This window comes from Octopus sinensis, linkage group LG2 (assembly GCF_006345805.1).
Source record: "Octopus sinensis linkage group LG2, ASM634580v1, whole genome shotgun sequence".
In the NCBI taxonomy this organism is placed as follows: domain Eukaryota; kingdom Metazoa; phylum Mollusca; class Cephalopoda; order Octopoda; family Octopodidae; genus Octopus; species Octopus sinensis.
In genome coordinates this window covers 146,985,107-147,005,012 of record NC_042998.1, presented here as the reverse complement: position 1 = coordinate 147,005,012, position 19,906 = coordinate 146,985,107, and the positions used below count along the sequence as shown (strand labels likewise).

Sequence of the window (19,906 nt, the reverse complement as noted above, 5' to 3'; positions counted from 1 at the left end):
CACTGATATATCAGAAAACCCTCCCAGCTGAATAAAAACTCGGTGTGTGCAGGTGAAACAGTTTTAAATTGAAATAGCCATCTGTGCATTATTATTAATGTATTTACACCACAAAGACATACATTAAAAACACTATCAATATATATATATATATATAATTATATATAATTTTATATATATATATATATATATATATATATATTATATATAATTTTATATATATATATATATATATATATATATATATATATATATAGGGATAGTATTATTAAAATACCATCACAAGTGGTAAGCGAATTATAGCTGTACAGGCAAATTAATAAAATATATACATACAATATTAGGTATGTACATATATACACAAGGGTACTATATGAGTACCTATATCGCTCATGATAGAAGTCAAAAAATACTTCTGTACTACCGAAAAGTCACAAATCTATTACAGACATGATAGGAAAAAATATCAGTGGACAATAATAATGTCTTACCTCTAATGGGTCAGAACAATTAAGTCACAAATCTATTACAGACAAGATAGGAAAAAATATCAGTGAACAATAATAATGTCTTACCTCAAATGGGTCAGAATAAGTAAATGCATTTACTTATTCTGACCCATTTGAGGTAAGACATTATTATTGTTCGCTGATATTTTTTCTCATCTTGTCTGTAGTAGATTTGTGACTTTTCGGTGGTACAGAAGTATTTTTTGACTTCTATCATGAGCGATATAGGTACTCATTTAGTACCCTTATGTATGTATATATCTAATATTGTATGTATATATGTTTTATATATATATATATATATAAAATTTATAAGTAAGGGCAAAAGAAAAAATTTCTAATGCCAAAATATGCCGAAAATAGACAAATCGTCGATAAACATGTCATTTATCACTACAAGCACGCGTTTCGAAGAAAGCCGACAGAAATTTCTAAAAAATCCCGTTATTACCATATCGGACCCGATTTCAGAGTTAGTTCATAAGAACCTTCCCTTCATCAGTGATAAATGCGGCAAAGAAATAAGTGAAAAACTTACTTATACCCATGGAAGAAGTGAACACTAAGTCATGAGCACAACTAAGTACCCCAAATATATCCAGAATAGAAACTCTCTAGCCCATCTCGAGACACGTGCGATTCGAACTAAAAAAAAACTCTTGTAAAGTGAGAGAGTCTGGAAGTGAACAATATTAAATTAACATCTAATGTAGGATAATCCTACATTTTATCCTACATTAGCTGTTAATTTAATAGTCTTCACTTCCAGACTCTCTCACTTTACGAGAGTTTTTTTAGTTCGAATCGCACGTGTCTCGAGATGGGCTGGAGAGTTTCTATTCTGGATATATTTGGGGTACTTAGTTGTGCTCATGACTTAGTGTTCACTTCTTCCATGGGTATAAGTAAGTATTTCACTTATTTCTTTGCCGCATTTATCACTGATGAAGGGAAGGTTCTTATGAACTAACTCTGAAATCGGGTCCGATATGATAATAACGGGATTTTTTAGAAATTTCTGTCGGCTTTCTTCGAAACGCGTGCTTGTAGTGATAAATGTCATGGTTATTGACGATTTGTCTATTTTCGGCATATTTTGGCATTAGGATTTTTTTCTTTTGCCCTTACTTATAAATTGTTTATAAATTTAATCTTTAAAGGTATTTTTTTAATATGCTAGCCATTGATAGAATTTTTTTCGAAAAATTTAACCCTACATTAGATGTGTATTTATTTATATTACGCTATGTGAATGTGAAGGTGCATGGCTCAGTGGTTAGAGCGTCGAGCTTACGATCTCGTGGTTGTGAGTTCGAATCCCGGACCGGGCTGTGTTGTGTTCTTGAGCAAGACAGTTTATTTCACGTCGCCCCAGTTCACTTAGCTGTAGACATGAGTTGCGACGTCACAGGTGCCAAGCTGTATCGGCCTCTGCCTTTCCCTTGGATAACACTGATGGCGTGGAGAGGAGAGGCCGGTATGCATGAGCGACTCGCTTGAATATCAGGCGCATTTCGATTTTCTTGGCCTTGTCAACGACGTGTAGTGAGTTGTTACATACCCACTAATGTTCTCGTGAGTTCCTACTGGGATAATGTTCGCCTAGTTCCAATGTTGTATATACATTAAGTATTATTCACAGATGTCTATTTTAAATAGAATGCTAGTTATACGACTAATAATATAGTGGTTTTTACCCTAATTTCTTAACCTTGTTTAAATTAAATGATTGTAAATCAGCTACTGGATTTAGCTTTGTCAAACAGCAATTCTTGTAACGTACAGCAAACAGAATTAAGTGTTGAAGCCTTCCAAATGCTTTACTGGTTCTTCCCATCCTCAGATTTCTTCCAGAATCAAGGGATCCATCTCTAAAGAGAGTGTGCTTCCAAGGTCGACGAAAGAGTGAACCATATCTAAAATTCTACCCGTATATTCATCTATTTTTGTCTAGATTACTGTATCTCGGTAATACACCCAGAAACGTCACAATCATCTCTACTTCTCATTACATAGCTTCTATAAATATAAGAATTCGTAAACATCTGAACATATTTTCCTCAGTGTGTATGAATGTGGATATGTTGTGAGTGTGCATGCGTGCGAGTGTGTGAATGTAAACCTAAATGTGTGTAGTTGAACAAATAACTTTCAAATTTAGAAAAATGCCTTTCATACAATCTGATTCTTCCTAACTCATGACTCTTCATTTCTATTTCATAAACACTTCCGCATCCCCGAAAATTTAGCATCAGGCTACTAAAAATAACATACCTTAATTTCCTTTGGCGTGGCTGTGTGGTAAGAAGTTTATTTTTTATTATATAGTTCCGGGTTCAGTCCTACTGCCTGGTACCTTGGGCAACTGTTTCCTACCATAGTCTCGGATCGACCAAAGCCTTATAAGTGAATTTGGTAGACGGAAACAATAAGCCCGTCGTGTGTGTGTGTGTGTGTGTGTGTGTGTGTGTGTGTGTGTGTCCCGCTACCATTTGACAACCGTTTCAATCAACTAAAAATTCAAGGCAGTTCCCCAGCTTGACCGCAGTCCAATGACTGAAACAAGTAAAAAAGATAAAAGAGATTGAAATACAGTTAGATCTTGTGTCGAAAAGATTTTATCTCTTGAAATATGAAGATATTAAGGTATTGTTAATGGTAGTTTTCAGACGTTTCGGTCAACCAACACTCACCCCAGCCACACTCAAAGAACAGGTCTGAATTTGTTCTATATGGTAGAAATTACATCTGTTAATTTGTCTTTGATCTGTCTTTCACTGAAATTAGGCCTTGTTGGGTGACAATAGATTTTTAAAAAATTTTGTATGATGAAAATAATGCACTCGAGAGTTGGTAACCATTTCGACCGAACATCACTAATTTCAGGCATAAATTAATCTATCACATTTCATTACCATATCTCACTCACACACATGAATACGTGCGCGCGCGTGTGTGTATGTACATGTGTGTGTGTGTATGTGTGTGTACAAGTAAACACATACACAAGATTAAGGCTTTGATTTAATTTATATATCAGCCATATATTTATAACTACTAACAAGCTTTGAAGAGTGCACCGAATGACTAAGCCGACCTTTCAGGTGGTGGTGATGGTGGTGGTGTAAGCGATAGTGGTGGTATAGGAGGTGCTGTTATCAATTAATCATTTCAAGAGAACAAAGAAAATACCAACAACCGATATTCTATAGACGGGGGACAGCCATTAAACAGATCTATTTCTGCATATAAGACTCCATTATTGAAGAGTGACATTATATGTACTTTAAAGACCCCCATTTAATATCGATGATTAGTTGACGTTCAACTTCTTTTCTTTCTTCTAACTGCCATTTTAGCATTTCTTTTGATTGATAATTAAATTATTTTTATTTTTATAAATACAATTATTTCAATTTCCTTTTAGTGTTTAGAGGGATTTTTTCATTTATTTTTATTTATTTACTTTGCCTTAATTCTGTGTAGCAAAGAAAGAAAAGAATCCCAGTAGATTATGCGTCAGAGTAGAAAACAACTGCATCCTCAGTGGTATCCATTAATGGGAGATTAGCGATATTAACTTCTAAAAATGATGAAACAGTAACTGATGTTCGCGCAGTAATTATTAGTTAACGTACATGAAATAAAATAGTTACAACTTGCAGCGTTCTTTTGCTTTAGGGACATATAAGCGCGGGGTTGCGAATAAATGAAAAGGAAGTCGGGAATGTAGAAAAATGAACTTAGCTACTCTGAGAAAACGAAATGTATATATAAAAGCTGAAAAGTAGATTTTAGCTGTATGTTTGGCAGGTCAACACGCGAATTCACATCAAGAATCTTGCAAACCATATACAAAAATGAAAAATAGTTTATTAAACGTAATTATTATAGATTTCTGTTTTTATTTCTCTTCAGCACCATTTAGTTAATTTATGAAGATAGCCTCAGAAAAGTTGTCGAATATGTAAGGAACAACTGATAGTAAATGGAAGGATCTACATAGAAACGAAATGAACTCCACAAATGTCTACAACAATTTTAAAGTAATTAGTGTGTCTTAATAAAGTATCTTATTGTGTATAATATATGCTTTAAAATGGTAATTAAGTCAGTTTAATTAATATTGATAAACACAGGCTCCCTCATTGTTTCAGAAAGTATTATTTACAGTACATGTGTGGAATCACTGAACGTCTACAGAAATTATAAGGTTTTATGATTATAAAATATACTATAAAATATACTATAAAATATACTATAAAATGGTAATTAACTAGGTTTAATTAATCATTGTAGTCGAGTAAAATGATGATTCATCTATAAATTGGACAAATGTAGTTTCTCGTTTCTATATGGACCCTTCCGTTGTGTACCAGAAGTTACTGTTTATGCACAAGTTCCACAATGTTATCTAGTATAAACGTAGAAAATAAAACACTTCTTTTATGTAAAAGTAATTGCAAATTAAAAACTCATTGTGAATAGTAAACAAAATATTATTTGAAAACTTGCCAAAGAGAAACTTATAAATTTATGAATGAAGTTGTATGTTTGCTCAGTTACTTCTTCCTTTCACTTCATACGTTCAATCATTTCTGCTGCTCTACTCTCCTAATTAAGAATAAATACTAATTTCTGAAACACAAGGACGTATATTTTGATAATGTAACAGTTCATTATATCGAACCAGTAATTTGACAAAAGGGTGCAAAATAATAATAATAATCCTTTCTACTAAAGGCACAAGACCTGAAATTTTGGGGGAGGGGACTAGTTGATTACATCGACCCCCAGGGTTTCACTAGTACTTAATTTATGGACCTCGAAAGGATGAAAGGCAAAATCGGTCTCCATGGAATTTGAACGCGAAAGGAGAAATGCCACTAAGCATTTTGCTAAAGCCTGTCTCTAGGTTAACGTCACACTCATATAAAACCAGAATGGCATTGAATATTTTGGGGATCTTTTGATAGAGAAAATAGCGCTCCCACATTCCTGAACCTGCAACCCATTTTGGCACTGAATATCTTGCTTTAGCTTGTCTCCAGATCATGTCAGTATGGTGGAGAGTGTCTGTGATATACTGTGAAAGCCCTACTTAGTAGGGGAGCGGCACGATGAGGATGGAAACCGCGGACATGAATCCGGGTGAAACCGACTGCTGATGCGCGAGCATGTATATATATATATGTATGTGTGTGTGTATGTATGTATGTGTATACGTATATGTATGTATGCATGTATGTATGTATGTATAGATAGATAGATAGATAGATAGATAGATAGATAGATAGATAGATAGATAGATAGATAGATAGATAGATAGATAGATAGATAGATAGATAGATAGATAGATAGATAGATAGATATCGTGATTCCGGGTTCAATCCCACTGCGTGACACCTTCGGCAAGTGTCTTCTACTATAGCACTATAGCGTCGGGCCGATCAAAAGCCTTAAGTGGATATTTGGTCGACGGAAACTGAAAGAAGTCCGTTGTATATATATATATTAATTTGTGGTGTGTGTGTGTGTGTGTGTGTGTGTGTGTGTGTTGTGTGTGTGTGTGTGTGTGTGTGTGTGTGTCCTCCCTCCACTATCGCTCGATAATTGATGTTGGTGTACTGAATTCAATAACTGAATTTTCGAAAGCAGAGGGCGTTAAAAAGTGAAATAAAACAAAATGGAAAGACACGAGAGTGACAGCAATAAAGGGAGATAAAAGAGAAATAGACTTCCTAAAACAGAAAATACAAAGTAATGCTGATGTGAATATGGAGAAGGGAAACAAAGCGAAGTCTTTTCAAAATAGAAGAAAAAAACTCAAGAATGCAAGTACAGGGAAGATAGTGGGAATTTAATGTGAATAAAGGGCAGTGGAGTGAAGGTAACTCGTGTAATAAGCATTATTATGGGTTATAAGTTCTTTTGATGACTGAATACTGAATAACTGGAGCATGTAGGTTGGGAACGGAATGTTGTACACTGCACTCAAAGACTCACTGATTTCTTAATCTCCTGATCTCTGATGATTCAGATCTAGATGATCACTGCAGAATTATTGCTTATAACAAACTATTTAGGTTTGAAACATTGACGGAAGCGGAAATATTAGATCGATCAATCGTTCGATCCAATATAACGGTTACATTTATGTTCCGAACAAAGCTGTACAAAGACGTCTGTCGATTTATCAACCTGTCTTTCTCCCCTCTTCCTCTCTCCTGTTCCTCTCTCTCTCCCTCTCTCTCTCTCTCTCTCTCTCTCTCTCTCTTCCACTCCTTCCCTCTCCTCTTCCTCTTTTTTCTCCACCCTTTCTCCTCCCTCCTTCTCCTTCTCTGTTTCACTCTCTCTCAAGTTCACTTTCTCATGTTATGTTTGTATACAGAGGTGCCCGCGCATACACACATATGTGCGTGTGTGTGTGTGTGTGTGTGTGTATATATATAAATATATATAAATAAAAAATGCACATTAGTACGGACATCACAAAGAGTGTACAGATAGATAGATAGATAGATAGATAGATATAGATAGATAGAATAGATAGATAGATATGTTTCTTATTAGCCACACAGGGCTGCACACAGATAGAACAAATTACAAGGTAGAGCTTTTCTTTTGAAGGTTTAAAAAAAAATAAAAAAAAAAAATAAAAAAATAAAATAAAAAAAAAATAAGACAAAATAAATAAAATAAAAAAGGGGGGTCGATCAAAAGGGATCGTAAAAGGAGAGAAAGAGGACAAAAAAAAAGGGGGGGGTTAAAAAAAAAGGGGGAGAGGAAAAAATTGATCAATAGGGATCGTTATCACAGAAATGTCAATATGAAGTGTAAAGGGGGGGACAGGTGAGGTTTACCCGTGGAAAGAAAAGCCTACGGAAAAGACCACGGTAACCTCGGTCAATGAAGTCACATGTTATATTTCTTTTTTTTTTTTTTTTGTAAATAAGCAACTCTCTGTATTAATTTTTACGGTTCATAGAATCATAGTCAAGGTGGCTTCGTCATTCATACGTGCCATCCTTGCTACATTCACCCATCTTTTTTTAAAACATTCACTAGACAAAACTTGCCTCTCTACTCTCACTTTTTTCTTCAAGTGATACTTGAAGAAGTTGATGAGAGATTGACCAGAGAGGAAAGTGTTTGTCTCTAATCCTTTCAGACGCGTCCACCAGATACATTCTTTCGCCATAGCCACAAGTATGATAAAAATAGCTCTTCCTTCCCGTTTGAAGGAAGGAGGCGTGACGATATTAACGATAGACTCGGCTGATAAACCGACACGTCCCACACGTGACAGCAGTCGTTCGACATAAGCCCACAGGTGGGAAATTGCTGGACACTGCACGATTGCGTGCAGAGCGGTTTCGTCGCTCTGCCCGCATCTCGGGCAGGTCGGCCCGTGTTTCTCGAGCCATGCCTATAGAGCTTATCCCGAACGGGTAGCGCTTCTCGGTAGCACCGCCAGGCCAGGGATCTCTGGAAGTTGTCCATAGGTCCCGGGCCGAAAGTCGTTTGAAACAGGAGGGTCAGGTATTCCTCGTCGACGCCCAGGTTGCCCCGAGCTCGTCGTCGTACCTCCCCTCCACTAATCCCCTATAGAATGCTTTGGTTGTGTTGAAGTCACTCAAGGTCGACCGGGACGGCAGAGTTGCTTGAGAGCAACGCGACACTCGCGGTGCCATTCGCCCTTCTTCGGCCTCTTTTTGATCCACGACTGTAGTTCGGTCATGGAGACGAGTTGCGGGAATGCGTGCCTCACAAACGGCGGCGACCACCCTGTTCACCGTCGTCTACATAGAGCCGGAGATGTCGCAGTCTCAGCGCGTGTCTGCGCATCATCAACCACGGCATGCCCAGCCCTCCTTTTAACGGGTGTTGACAGCAAATGGATCGCCTGACCATCGGGACGCATCCTTCCACAAGAAGCGGAAGAGGATGCGTTCTAGTTTGGTGATGGTAGGGTCGGGACAAGGTACGACGGTCAGGCGGTAGTAGATGATGGACGCGATGTACGCGTTCACCACCTCCGCCCGACCTTTTAGGGACAGTTTCCTCTCGGCCCATTGCTGGGCGAGAGTGACCACCCTACTCGTTATCTCGTTCCAGTTCTTCTCCATTTGGAGGTCCGGACCGAACCAGACCCCGAGCAACTCAACCGGGCCGTCTGTCCAGCGTCCCACGACGGAGGTACTGGTGGACGGCATGGGTTTGCTTCTCCAGGTGCCGAGCCGCAAGCCCACTGACTTTTCCCGGTTGATTTTTGCTCCTGTCACCGCTTCGTAGTCTTTCAGTGTCTCGCCGACCCGCTCGATGTGCTCGTGGCTTGACACTATGACGGTGACGTCGTCCGCGTATGCAGACACGCTCGTCCCGCATCCTAATTCTCGCGGGATGCCCCTCAGAGTCGCCAGCTTCCGCAGTAGTGGCTCAAGAGTCAATACGTATAGAAGCGCCGAGAGGGGGCATCCCTGACGGACCGAACGTGCAATGTCGAAGGGTCTCGATAGATGTCCATTTACGCGAATTACCGAACGGATGCCTCTGTACAAGGCAGCTATCCAGCCGCGGAAGACGGGACCGAAACCAGCCGCTCTCAGGACTGCCTCCAAGTATCGATGGTCTACCCTATCAAAGGCTTTCGATTGATCCAAGTTGATCAGGGCCCCACCCATGCCAGGTTCGTTAACTACCCTGTCTATGATGTAGCGCATCAGATGGAGGTTGTCATGGATGCTCCGGCCCGGCACGGCGCACGTTTGTGCGTTGTCGACCAGTTTCTCCATGACAAGCGCCAACCTCTTGGCTAACACCTTTGTCAAAATTTTCAGGTCTGCATTGAGCAGAGTGATTGGCCTAAAGTTATCTATAATGTTTCCCTTGTTTGGATCTTTCTTCAGCAGAGTTACAGCTCCTCGACTCACAAAACCGGGTATGCTCCCGTTTTGCTGCCAGTTGCAGTATACCGCTGCCAAGACGTCTCCAAACAAGTCTGGCATACAATAGTAAATTCGTAGGGTAGACCATCCAAACCCGGTGATTTGTCCCTCGAGCATTCTGCCATCGCTTCCCGCACTTCCGCCGCCGTGATGGCACCTTCGCAGCACCCTGCCTTTCTTGTCGAGAGTCGTGGCAGGCTATGTAGGTAGGCACTGAAGTCTACCCTACGTTCTTGCCCTCCACTCGTCCGAACAGAAAGTCGGGCAAAATGCTGCTGAAAGGCCTCACACATTTTACTTGGCTCGAGCAATTCGCGCCCCTGTTCATCTACCAGTGACCGAATGGTGGCTTTGTTGCCCTGTTGCGCCTCTGCCACCCGGGCCTCTCTCGCGGCTCCAACACCTTCGTTCCTTAGAGCACGCATCCTAGCTCTGACAGCACATCCTTCGTGTTTGGCGTTGAAGTGTTGGTCGAGGGCCAACCTCGCCGCCAAAACGTCGGATGCGATGCCGCTTCTAATTGCCTCTTCTAGCTTCTTAACTAGCTCACCCTCTACTCTATTTCTATCTATGGCTAGTGCTTTGCTGTACCTAATCGCTTCTGCTTTTACTGCTCTCTTGAGGGCAAACCACCATTTGTTGTTGATGATGGCTCCCGTCAAAGCCCTCTTTACTAGTGTGCTAATCCGGTCTCTGAAAACTTGTCTGGACGGGAATGATGCGTTCAGTTTCCAGTACCCAGGACCCTGTCTATGTGCCTTATCTAAGTCTAGCGTACACGTCACCAATTTGTGATCCGTGTAGCTGACTGTGTGGAATTGTGGACATCCTAAGTTATCCTTGTCTACTGTCCTACACAGTATCCTATCTAGATACGATCTCGACGACCCACTGCGGTTGCTCCATGTCCACGTTGGTGCATTTGGGTGGTCGAGTCGGTACCTGTCAGACAGTTGGAATCGTCTGAGCAGGTCTCTGAGGCATTTGCATCCCCTTCTGTTTCTGTCTCTACCCACGTAGTCTACATGCGTGTCCAAGGTAGCATTCCAATCCCCCACTAAGAGTAAAGGACGAGACGTTCCCAAGAATACTTCTAGACGTCGAAAGAAATCCGCCCGACCTGTTAAGGGCGGGTGTAGACTGATACGAGTCGAAAAGCGCACCCTTGCTGCCGTCACCATCCAGAACGATCAGTCTACCCTCCGGGTCTACGAATATCGTCTTGACTTCGAGATCCAGGCTCTTGTGAAAAAGTACCGCGGTGCCACTACCGCCCATCCTCGGCAGACAGGAGCGAAATAAATGTTAAACTGTCCGCCAAACATGGACTTTAGGGCCCGTGGCTCGTGGAGTCTGGTCTCACTTATGGCTATGATTCCCAAATCATGTGACTTGATGTCATTTAGGAGGTATCCTTGTTTCCAAGGAGACCCCAAGCCACGCGCATTCACACAACCAATCTTGACCATGATTCTATTGGGGTGTGTGCTTTAAAACACACAATGAAAGTACAGAGAGTTACTACTTTTGTGTCGAAAGTTTTGGCTTCCTCGTTCTTTGATGTGTCTTCGAGGAGGTTTCTATATAGTTTTTGGGACAGATATTTCTGGAAACCCCCTACAGCATTTGGGAAGAGGGCTTTGAGTTTGTGGTGTTTTGTTTTGTAGATAGATAGATAGATAGATAGATAGATAGATAGATAGATAGATAGATAGATAGATAGATAGATAGATAGATAGATAGATAGATAGATAGATATACATACATATATATATATATTGATATGGAGGTCAGTTCGGAAATAAGAGTGCTATGACCCACTTTTTGTGATTTGGCGTCAGGGAGACGGGTAGGCCTTTTGTCCTGTCGGTTTCTGGGGAAAGTTATGTATTCGGAAGAGACCTTTGGCCCTGTTCCGGTCAGGGAAAGTTCGAGAAACCACCCCTTTAAAATGCGACGCGCTGTGAGCTTGTCAGTCAGTCAGTCGGTCAGTCAGTCAGTCAGTCAGTCAGTCGTCAGTCGGGAACAGCCGGTCAATCGTCGTCGCTCGACTTGGTAGGATCCCGGGTTTCCGAAGAAGTCTGAGCGACAGCAGGTGGTAACGTAACAATATATAAATATTAGGTTGTCAAGAAAGTTCTTGCGGTTTTTAACCTTTAAATTCAGATGCACATATCTCGGCTCATACAAAACTTTATTAATCGAAATCAGAATCAGAATCAGCACACTTTTGCCAACCCGAAACAAGTTTATTTATGCCAGTAGCGTAAAAATCCTGCGTTCTGGTGGCGATGAAGTTGTTGAAGGTGTGTTAGGTATCGTCTTGGTTTTTGAAGCATTTCTCACGCAGGAAGTTGTCGAGATGTTTGAAAAAGTGGTAGTCGGTAGGTGAGAGGTCTGGTGAGTATGGCGGATGAGGCAGAGTTTCGTAGCCCAATTCGTTCAACTTCTGCAGGGTCAGTTGTGCGTCGTGCGGCCGAGCGTTGTCGTGGTAAAGAACTGGTGCTTTGCTATTGACCAGTGCTGGCTGTTGTTGTCGGAGTTTCTTATGCAGTTCATCCATTTGCTGATAGTACTTCTCCACCGTAATGGTTTTGCCTGGATCCAAAAAGCTGTGATGGATGAGACCGGCCGCAGACCACCAAACAGTCACCATGACCTTCTTTTGGTGCAACTTTGGCTTCGGGAAGTGCGGTGGAGCTTCGTCGGCGTCCAACCACTGAGCTGAGCGTCGCCGGTTGTTGTAGAGAATCCCCTTTTCATCGCAAGACGCAATCCGGTTGAGAAACGGGTCGTTCTTGTTGCGTAAAAGAAAGGATGACGACACTTCAAAACGGCGTTTTTTTGAGGGGTTTTTTCTTCTTTTTTTTTTGGTTGTTCAATTCGTGCGGCACCCATTTCTCAAGTATTTTTGTTTTTCCAATCTCTTTCAAGTGGTTGGAAATTGTCGTATACGTTACCTCTAATTCAGAAGCAAGCTCTAGAACAGTTGTGCGTGGATTGGCTTCAACTAAGGCTCCTAGTTGATCGTTGACAATATCCGATGGCCGACCACTACGCTTATCATCTTCATGACTCTCGTCACCGCTACGAAAATTTCTTGAACCACCAATGTGCTGTACGTTCATCAATGGTTCCTGGGCCAAACGCATCGTTGATATCGCGAGCTGTTTCAGTAGCTTTTCGGCCTAGCTTGAACTGGAATAAGAAAATTTTGCGAATTTGCTTTTCGTCTATGTTGTATTCAACGTTCCGGAAAAATGGCCATATTATTCAAGAAGAAAAAGAATAACACGATTAGATAGAGCGAAAGACGGGCTTTAAAATGATGTATAAAGTCAAAGTAATTTAACGAATATTAATTTGAAAATACATCATTTAAAATTCTTGACAACCTAATACATATATATGTGTTTATATATATACATACGTATATATATCTACACTTATGTATACATGCATATATGCATATATATGCATATATGCATGTCGTGCTGAGGTACCGCCTTGATTGATTTAGTCGAACAAATCGACTCCAGTACATATTTTTTAAAGTCTGGTACTATTTTGTCGTTGTCTTTTGCCGAACTGCTAAGTTACGGGGACGTAAACAAACCATCACAAACCAAGTTCTCTTATATATATATATATATATATATATATATATATATATATATATATATATAATAGAAATATTAAAATAACTAAGTCTCTCTAAAAGAGAACAGCGGCAGCGTTCCCGGAAAATAATAGTTATCGCCATACTAATATGGCATTCTTATAAAAATAAGAAAAAAGCTGTCCGCTTATTAGCTCCATGAGGCCATCGCCTTAAGTTAGCTATTTGATACACAAACTGTATCCATATAACCTTCGAACTTAGTTATTTTAATATTTCTATTATTGCAAACAAGTGGATGTATTCCACCGAAACTAGGTAAATAAAACCATCGAACAGAGATTGTCGGAAGCGACACCTACTGGCTGGCTACGCTGCATTGAAAAGGGGCAATACCCCGAAACGCGTCTGTAGCTGCCGGTCAAGTAGTGTGGAGCGACTGACCTCCCTTGTTCGAAGGTTATATGGATACAGTTTGTGTATCAAATAGCTAACTTAAGGCGATGGCCTCATGGAGCTAATAAGCGGACAGCTTTTTTCTTATTTTTATAAGAATGCCATATTAGTATGGCGATAACTATTATTTTCCGGGAACGCTGCCGCTGTTCTCTTTTAGAGAGACTTAGTTATTTTAATATTTCTATTATTGAAAACAAGTGGATGTATTCCACCGAAACTAGGTAAATAAAACCATCGAACAGAGATTGTCGGAAGCGACACCTACTGGCTGGCTACGCTGCATTGAAAAGGGGCAATACCCCGAAACGCGTCTGTAGCTGCCGGTCAAGTAGTGTGGAGCGACTGACCTCCCTTGTTCGAAGGTTATATGGATACAGTTTGTGTATCAAATAGCTAACTTAAGGCGATGGCCTCATGGAGCTAATAAGCGGACAGCTTTTTTCTTATTTTTATAAGAATGCCATATTAGTATGGCGATAACTATTATTTATATATATATATATATATATATATATATATATATATAGATATATATATATATTATATATATATATATATTATATATATATTATATATATAGATAGATAGATAGATAGATAGATAGATAGATATATACGGGTGGGTGTGATTGTGTATAGAAGAATATATTAATAAAAGGAATTCCAACCTTGTCTGATGTTCACGTTTTATTTACAATCTCATAATGATATAATATAAGATAAAATAATAGAATAAAATAAAATAGTAGAATGTTAAATGTTCATTCTGATTGAACTAGTACTTTCATGCATTAAATTCTGCAATCTTCAGGTTCATGTAGTAGTGGTGACAGTCATGCTTCACAATTTTTGACTGTAGCGAGATGGTTAAATATGTGCCTTAAATACACCTGTGTGGGCTCCAGATTGCTAGGTTTTTCAAACTGTATTCTGACCAATCAGTGTGTAGCATCACTCAATTACTTAAGCTGATTGGTTGGTTTAGGCGTCACGCTTTGTTGAACATGTGAAGAGTCCTGTATCTTAACCCTGGCCGAGGCAGCAATTGTTGGGCTATTTTTTAGAAATGTTGTAAATAGCCTTTGTCAGGGATTTTTATATTTCAATTGTCATCATCATCATTGTCAGCACCTTAATTATTGTTGCTAGTGGCGATGGTGGTGGCAATAGAACTTTTAAGCCTAAATAAGATAATTTTCCTGCTATCTTCATCTTGATCACCTTTAGTATTGTTGTTGTTGTTAGTGGTCATGGTCGTAGCAGTAGATGTTGCACCTCTAGGTATTATTATTATTGCTTATTTAGCTTGGATTCGAATTTATCAATAAAATTCTTTTCTCTGATTTTCCTCTCGATTTCTCTTGGGCTGTGTAATTTGTAGAATGTGAAATCGAGAGGAAAATCAGAGAAAAGAATTTATAATCCAATCAGTTTCCTATATTAAGTATTTCCGTTATGTATAAGTGACTCGACAGTGTTGTCATTAAGCATTATACGTGTGGGTCTCCAGTACTGTTGAGTTTGAAACTTTCATTTTAATCTTTCGTCACATTCAGACTTTATTTTCTGGGTTGCATCTTATCTCGCAAAACGTTGTCCAATGTTTTGTAAGCTTTCTGGGGTTGTGGCTTAAATAAGGAATGGCGGTCGCAGCTTGCCTTAGATCCGATACTCCACATTAAAGCAAAGTCATCTATACTGCCTCTACGAACTACTGAGCTCACGACATGTGTCTGCGTGTTTGTAGATGTCTATGCATATAGATTTAGCGTAGGTGTGATATATATACATATATATGTATGTATGTATGTATGTATGTATGTATGTATGTATGTATGTATGTATGTATGTGTGTTTGTATGCATATATATACATCTGTGTATATATATATATATATATATGTATATCCATATATACATATACATGTATATACATATATATATATATTCTTTTATTCTTTTATTCTTTTACTTGTTTCAGTCATTTGACTGCAGCCATGCTGGAGCACCGTCTTTTAGTAGAATAAATCAACCCTAGGACTTATTCTATGTAAGCTTAGTATTTAATCTATCGGTCTCTTTTGCCGAATGCTATGTTACGGGAACGTAAACACACCAACATCGGTTGTCGATCGATCGTGGGGGACAAACACACACACACACATACATATATATATATATATATATATATATATATATATATATATAATATGTATGTGTGTGTGTGTGTGTGTGTATAAAAATTTTAATTTTAATTTTAAATTTTTAAATATATATACGACAAGCTTCTTTCAGTTTCTGTCTACCAAATCCACTCACAAGGCTTTGGTCGGCTCAAGGCTTTAGTAGAAGACACTTGCCCAAGGTGCCACGCAGCGGGACTGAACCCGGAACTATATGGTTGGGAAGCAAGCTTCTTACAATACACCCGCGCCTACGCCTATATATATAGTTATGGTATTTTCTCTAAAGAACGTAGTAGATTACAATATAGAGTTCGTCCACCTTCAGATTTTCCCTGAGCTATCCAGTAGTAGTATTATACGTGTTTCGAGGATTGCGTTATTGGTTATTCCCCAATATCCTAAATTCCCTCACGTCCCTCTAAGATTTATTAGTATCAGGTAAATGAAAGGAAACATAGGCCGTTAAGTCGACAGGCTATCTTTGAAGGCTTGTGTGCAACCTTCTAGAAGTGACAAGTTTGTATTTATAAATACTGCATTTGACAGCATACAAGACGTACATTTCCGCGCCAAAAAATACCTCAAAAATCACATCTGATCATATATGCGAATTTTCTCCAATGTTACATATTTTAATCATTAATTTTTTTATTTTTCTCTTCGATATGTGCTGCTGAAATTGGGATCTATGTTTAAATTCCCGCGCGTCTTTGCCATCAGATACTTTTATTCTTTTACTCTTTTATTTGTTTCAGTCATTAGACTGCGTCCATACTGGAGCACCGCCTTCAGTCGAACAAATCGACCCCAGGACTTATTCTTTAGAAGCCTAGTACTTACTCTATCCGTCCCTTTTGCCGAACTGCTAAGTTACGGGTACGTAACACACCAACATCGGTTGTCAAGCGATGGCGAGGGTGGGGGAAAACACAGACACAGAACATATACATATATATATACATATATACATATATATATATATATATTATATATATATATATATATATATATATATATATATATATATATATATATATAATCCTATCGAAGGGAAATGGAAATTAATAGAAATTTTCACTTCCAGTGGCCTAGCGTGTAAAAGTTTAGTCCAAAGACTATGTATTATTCATAAAATAAACAAGTGGCACATAGCTGATGGCTTCGTGTTTTATATATTCAATCTAAGGTGTACCTGTTGACGAAGATTTCACCTAGCGAATATCATTTAGTTGCTAAACTAAAATCGGAAACCAATTGGTCCAGGAAACTAGATGGTAAAAGTTTTTATTTTTTCATTTCGTTCCTGTTCTTTCTAGCGTGTTGAATCCCACGAGTGGATTCCTTATGTGTTTAAATTATACATACATATATATACAACAAGCTCCTTTCAGTTTCCATCTACCAAATCTACTCACAAGGCTTTGGTCGGCCCGAGGCTATGGTAAAAGAGTGCCACGCAATGGGACTGAACCCGGAACCATGTGATCAGTAAGCAAGCTACTTACCACACAACCACTCCTGCCCCTATACGGTAAAATTTTTTTATATTATAGATCTTAATAAATCTAAAGCATGTCTGTAAATTCTGGAACAATTTAAATATTAAAGAATGAGTAATATATTGTATTTTCTTAATCTAATGGCGGTGCCCCAGTATGGTCACAGCTCGTGAGCTGAAACTAGATAAAATAAAATTTTTTTTAAATATTATTATTTCTAATTAAATTTACAATACTCTCTGCACTAAAGATGCTAACATAGTATGAATAAATATATCTAAACAGTTTTCTGATGTCGTGGATGCATTTCATGACTTTATTTTTTATAGTTTTATTTATGTATTTATTCATTGTTATTGCAAATTTAACAAAGAACTCTGAAAAAAATTATTAACATCTTTTAGAGTGCCACAGAAGTACATGTGACCTGAGCAATAAAAATGTTTAATGTTTATGTTGGAAATTTCGGTCCAGATCTTCCAGTAATTGATCGATGCTCCCAGCACTCTTTCCTCTCTCTCTCTCTCTCTCTCTCTCTCTCTCTCTCTCTCTCTCTCTCTCTCTCTCTCTCTCTCTCTCTCTCTCTCTCTCTCTCTCTCTCCCTCTCTTTATTGGTTCACACTCAACGCTACTTTAAAGTAAATTAATTTGTTATAACATCAAGTCTAAGCGCGTTTTAGAATACACAAAATGTATTTGAAAATATATACAAACACTTGTGTATGCGCACGCACACACACACACAAATATATATAAACATACGTGTATGTATGTGTGAATGTATGTATGTACGCACGTATATATGTATGTATGTGTGTGTGTATGTATGCATGTATGTATGTATGTATGTATGTATGTATGTATGTATGTATGTACGTATGTGTGTGGTTTAATATTTAGGGGTGATTCACCATGTTTGGAAAATTGTGGTTTCGGTTCCTGATCTGGGCAATGCGTTGTGTTTATAAGCAAAACATTTCATTTCTTGTCGCTCCAGTCCACTCAGCTGGCAAAAACAGGGTAATCCTGTGTCCTATCCAGGGATGGGGAATGTATACGTCTCAGAATCCGGGAAAACGTCCTTATCAGTCTATGGCTTGGGAAGGAGTATTGTTCCTTTTGATATGTTTTATATATATATATATATATATATATACACGCATGCATGCATATAAATTATTGGTAATAAGAAGTAGAGGCCACTCACGATACCTTTAAAGCCAGGAAATATTTACGCAGACCATTTTTATATATATCGTATTACGAATATATGAATTTCTATGTTATATACGAGTGGGTGTTGATGGGTCCTGGTTTTGGGTAAAAGAAAATACAGGAGGATCTGTTAATTGTTATTTTATCCAACATATTCCCCTCTCAGATTCACACATTTATTACAGTGGTCCTTCAGTTTTTCGAAGCCCCATAAAAGAACTCAGAAATTTGGGTCTCCAACGAGACACCCTTAAAACCAGGAACTTTTCAGCACCCGCTCGAATATCTTCTTTCCCTTGTGAATACATTTATTGTTATATGATGCGCTTCTTTCATGAAATTACTTTTGGTTTGATACAGTTGCACTTCTGTATGATTAGATACATAGGTATTTGTCATCTCAGAGAATGATTTACTAAACGTCTAATCTCACAAATAGCAGTCGTGCATTTAACTGTGCCCATAAGAATTGCAATAGATGCAATAGATATACACACACGCATGTGGGAACGTATATATATATATATTATATATATATATATATATATATATATATATATATATATATAGGAGATAAATAAAAAAATATATGCATACATACAAACATATATGTACGTACCTACATCTACATGTATATATACATGCACATATAAATAATATACGGAAGTAAGGGACATCACAATAAGACGTAGAAACAGAAAAAGCCAAAAAACAAAAAACAAGAAAACGGAAAACGAAAACCAAATACAGGACAGGTACACAAGGACAAAACCCCCGTCATCAGCTGTCGCTAGAGGAGTCAGGCATGTTTCGAAGGCATAACAGAACACTAATCCAATAGGCCTTCCTGCGAGAGAATTAAAATAAAATTTCAAGCAGCGGGGCACAATGGGCACAATAGTACGAACACAAGACGTAACAATAAGACTGCACAAATTAAAATAATGTACAAAAACAAACACAAGAGGACGAACGAAAAAGCCTTTTTCTGGCATAGACAAACAATAAAATGCAAAAATAAAAAATACATGTACAAAAAGTACAAGTAGTTACAAAACGAGAAAATAACAAGAATACTATACAGGAAATTAACCACACAGGGGACGAACGAAGAAGCCTTTGCTGGCAAGGACGAAAGTGTTAGTAGCAGCGCGTGATATATATATATATATATTAAGGTAGTCCCGGGTGATCGGGGTTAACCACAGTAAATAAGGTACTCAATACATAGCAGAGTAAAATTAATTTATTATATAGAAGGAGCTTCTACAGGACTAGAACTGTTTCATTCAAGAGAAATCTCAGGGAGCTAGTTAACAAGAATTGTATTGGCATTTATACATTTAGGCAGGTTTAAAGGGGTGTTGGTGGGGGACTTTTTGGGGGTAGGCATAGCGCAAAAAATCATACTTGGGGGAGTGGTCAAGAGTCAGTGTTAAATTAGATAGGAGAATAAATAAAAAATAAAAAATA

General features: G+C 38.5%; 1 pseudogene; it reads right to left on the bottom strand.

Annotated features, from left to right (window-relative positions):
- Positions 1-11,654: 11,654 nt before the first annotated feature.
- LOC118762211 overlaps positions 11,655-19,906 on the bottom strand; it is a 12,525-nt pseudogene continuing 4,273 nt past the window's right edge.